Source organism: Triticum aestivum, chromosome 6A (assembly GCF_018294505.1).
Source record: "Triticum aestivum cultivar Chinese Spring chromosome 6A, IWGSC CS RefSeq v2.1, whole genome shotgun sequence".
Classification (NCBI taxonomy): Eukaryota; Viridiplantae; Streptophyta; class Magnoliopsida; order Poales; family Poaceae; genus Triticum; species Triticum aestivum.
In genome coordinates this window covers 462788873-462793668 of record NC_057809.1, presented here as the reverse complement: position 1 = coordinate 462793668, position 4796 = coordinate 462788873, and positions in this window count along the sequence as shown.

The window sequence follows — 4796 nt, the reverse complement described above, 5'->3', positions numbered from 1 at the left end:
ATATATATGTCATATGACGAGGTGGCCTTCCAGCGCCCTACAGGTGCTGGTTCTTGTTCGTCTCCTGCATCGTCGTCCATGCCGTCGATGTCTTCGGAGTCGAAGTCAAGCATGTCGGTTAAGTCGTCGACAGTGGCTACGAAGTGGATGGTGGGTGGGTTTTGAATTTCTTCATCGTCCATATCCCAACCTTGCTGACCGTAGTCCGGCCAGAGCTCTCCTGATAAAGAGAGAGACTTTAGAGAATTCAGGATGTCGCCGAAGGGCGAGTGCTGAAAGATGTCCGCGGCGGTGAACTCCATTATCGGCGCCCAATCGGATTCGATCGGCAGGGGCGCGGGGGGCTCGGAGTTCGGAGAGGAATCCGGCTCCTCGGAGTCACGGGCCATGCGGAGTGCGGGGCTGGAGTTCGGCTCGATCGCCTCTGAGATTGCAGCCCCTGAGGCAGCGTCAAACCGCTGATCCTCGATCGACGCAGTAGGCTCCGAATCAATGGTCGGAACCGATGCGCGTGCAGCCTCCAAGGCGCTGTTCGGCGGCAGAGCTATATCATGCCCATCGAGACAGTGCGGCGCGCTTGGCTGTGGCTCGAATCCGTCGAAGATCAAGTCCCCGCGGATGTCAGCCGTGTAGTTTAGGCTTCCAAACCTGACCTGATGGCCAGGGGCGTAGCTTTCGATCTGCTCAAGGTGGCCAAGCGAATTGGCCCGCAGTGCGAAGCCGCCGAAGACGAAGATCTGTCCGGGGAGAAAAGTCTCACCCTGGACTGCATCGTTGTTGATGATCGAAGGAGCCATCGGGCCTAAAGCGACGACACAGAGGAACTCTCAATGAAAGCACCAATGTCGGTGTCAAAACCGGCGGATCTCGGGTAGGGGGTCCCGAACTGTGCGTCTAGGCCGGATGGTAACAGGAGGCAAGGAACACGATGTTTTACCCAGGTTCGGGCCCTCTTGATGGAGGTAAAACCCTACGTCCTGCTTGATTAATATTGATGATATGGGTAGTACAAGAGTAGATCTACCACGAGATCGAGGAGGCTAAACCCTAGAAGCTAGCCTATGGTATGATTGTTGTATGATGAAGTTGTCCTACGGACTAAAACCCTCCGGTTTATATAGACACCGGAGAGGGTTAGGGTTACACAAAGTTGGTTACAATGGTAGGAGATCTTGAATATCCGCATCGCCAAGCTTGCCTTCCACGCTAAGGAAAGTCCCATCCGGACACGGGACAAAGTCTTCAATCTTGTATCTTCATAGTCCTGGAGTCCGGCTGAAGGTATAGTCCGGCTACCCGAACACCCCATAATCCAGGACTCCCTCAGTAGCCCCTGAACTAGGCTTCAATGACGACGAGTCCGGCGCGTAGATTGTCTTCGGCATTGCAAGGCGGGTTCCTCCTCCAAATTCTTCATGAAAGTTTGTAAACACCAAGAGTAGTGTCCGGCTCTGCAAAATAAGTTTCCACATATTGCCACAGAGAGAATAATATTAACACAAATCTAATCTACTGACGTATTCCGTAGCATGACATCACACTACGGCCAAGCCTTTATTCAAATCGTTTTCACTTTTCCACCTCAGCGTGTTTTGCGAGGCGGTTTCCTTGGCACGTCTTGTCAAAGCAGAGATTGTGTCCCCCATTTACGGGATTCTCATCAATACGGACGTGGGTAACCCAACCACGCCATTTATCACGACGCTTGGGAGGCAAGCGAGTTTTACTAGGCTGGTGGGGACACATCCGGACACTGGACGAAGTCTTCAATCTTGTATCTTCATAGTCCTGGAGTCCGGCTGAAGGTATAGTCCGGCTACCCAAACACCCCATAATCCAGGACTCCCTCACTCCCCAACACTCAACTCTCTCGCACAAGATTTGGATTTGGTGGAAATATGATTTGAGTGGAAAGCAACTTGGGGAAGGCTAGAGATCAAGATTTATGTGGTTGGAGTGGAATATATTGACCTCAACACAAGTGTAGGTGGTTCCCTCTCAAAAAATGTATGTTGGAAGTGTATGCATGTTCTGATGGCTCTCCTCACGAATGAAGAGTGGGTTGAGGGGTATAAATAGCCTCCACACAAAATCTAACCGTTACACACAATTTACCAAATTCGGTGGGACCGATTCAGAGAACTCGGTCAGACCGATTTAGTTCGTAATGTGACCGTTAGGCATTTCGGTGGGACCGACATGATCAACACGGTGGGACCGATGTGCTAGGGTTAGGGTAAAGCTTCAACTCGGTTTGACCGATTACACAAACTCGGTGGGACCGATTTGGGTAATAGGAGGAACAGAGAGTTGGCCAAGAAAACTCGGCGGGACCAATTTCATACCTCGGTGGGACCGAAATTATTGCAATAGGTAACAGAGAGTTTGCAAGCCCATCTCGGTGAGACCGAGATCCCATTGGTGAGACCGAAAAGACTAGGGTTTCTGTCAGTGGCTAGGTCAACTGAACTTGATGGCGCCGGATAGAAAGTTTCGGTGGGGCCAAGTTTGACTTTTGGTTTGGGACATATGTGGATATGAGAAAGCGGTTCAGGGCTTTGGAGCATATCACTAAGCACTTTGAGCAAGCAAGCCATTGAGCAACATCTCATCCCCTCTTAATAGTATTGGCTTTCCTATGGACTCAATGTGATCTTGGATCACTAAAATAAAATGTAGAGTCCTGAGCTTTGAGCTTGAGCCAATCCTTTGTCCTCAACATCTTGAAGGGGTTCCACATCCTCTAGTCCATGCCACTCCATTGTTGAACTTATCTGAAACATACTAGGTAGAAGCATTAGTCCAACAAGAGATATCTTGACATTAATTACCAAAATCACCCAGGGAGCACTTGTGCTTTCAGTATGGCTAGTCGAGCCATGCATAAACGACACCCAACTAGAGCGCTTTTAGAAACACGCTCTGGGAGCAAGTTAGCGAGCCTTCGCCCCAGTTATGCCCGATACATCTCCGATGTTTGTATACTATTTTTATGTTCATGTTATATTTATGTCATTTATACATAATTTTGGCATAATTTTACGCTCCCTCCGTTCCATATTAATTATTGTTGAAATATGCTTCTAGATGTATTTCAATGCTAGATACATCCGTTGAAGCGACAACTAATGTCGGCGTTCTGGGAACCGGGGTACGCAGACTTGTCTGCCTGCGTCCCACGACGTGGCTCCAACGACGGCCTGGTATGGCCCACCTTCAGCACCAACAGCACAAGACCCTCGCGAGGGGCCAAGCCTCGCGAGGCGGACGACGCCAAGACCTCCAGAAGGAGCGTCCTCCTTAGGCTAGCTTCTGAGGAGCGGAGATTTCTATGTGAGCCCTCACCTCGTGAGACTCGGATGACGCAAGTCATGATGACCAAGGCCAGGCGGGCGCCAACTGGCACATTACATCAGGTTTCCTCTTTGGTGCTAAAGAGGCAAGCGCAGGCACGGAGTCCCGAGGCATCAACCAAAGGTTTCCATTTCCATGCAACAAGACCAAGAATGCCAGGACGGCAGGACAGAGGTCATCGCCGAGCCTACACAGCGTCACGACCAGAAGCTTTGCAGGCGAAGACCACCTTTTGTCAGGATACGATGTACTAGTTGTCTCCCTTCAAATTTGGCCGTTGTGGGATCCCTTCCCGCCTCTGTTTTGGGGGAAGAGGACCAAGGCCACTATAAGTATAGCCTAGCCACCACCATAGGCGGGGGATCCGAATCATTCATCCATCTGCACCCTCACCAGCTCACACAAACACAAGAACACACCTCCTGAGGTTGTTCTATCACTGTACTAGTTCATCCTCAGCCCACCTCGAGGCAAATCCATCACAAAGCAGGACTAGGGTTTTACACCGCAAGTTGGCTCGAACCTGGGTAAATTGCCTTGTTCCATTTACCTCCAATTCATCGAGCTAGGCCGTGAGATTGACGAGTTGGCAGACTAGGGAGGTTGAGTTCTTCGCACGCACCCTAGAGTTCGAATCTATCTAGAGTCTGTGTAGCCTCGAATCCGACATTTGGTGTGCCAGGTACGGGTGCGTCGAAGATTCACCTCTTCGCCTGCTGTACTTCGTCCGCAATGTGCAACTCTCATGGCGAGCGCCGCCCCACCGACCGGACCAACGAGTGCGTTCGGAGGCACCATGGGCCTCCAGGATTTCACCCCCGCTTTGCGGCGGGTGCAGTGGCCGCCCAAATTTAGGCCGGAGCTGCCGCCTCGATACAACAGCGCGGCGGATCTGGCGGGGTTTCTCCAGGCATAAGCGGAGGCTGTTTGGGCGGTCGGCGGCGACAACAAGGCCATGACAAACTGGATACCCATGTCCCTTACAGGCGTACCACACGCTTGGCTCCTAGGCTTGCCGAAATCCTCAGTGGTCTCCTGGGAGGAGTTGTGTGGCCTCTTCATCGCGCGCTTCACGACGCCAGCACCCCACGCCGTCGCGGCTCTCCTCGGAGGCTCGCAAGCGCCGGCCTAGGACCACCACGTCAAGCAGTTCTTTCACTAGACGAGCGCTGCCCACGTGCCGCGGGGAGCTCCATCGGGCTGGGTGGCGCCTAAGGCCGACCTCACCTTCGACTCAAGGGACCACCCCGCGACAACGTCTGGCGCCGGCGCGCTTCTGATGCTCTGCACCCCCACCATTTGCAACGTAGTAGTCACCAAGACCCTCATCGATGGAGGCACCGGCCTCAATGTCCTCTCCGTGGAAGCATTCGGCCTGCTCCATGTGCCCCACGGCCGGCTCCGCCCCATCAAGCCTTTCTCTGGGGTTGTTGACGGCAACA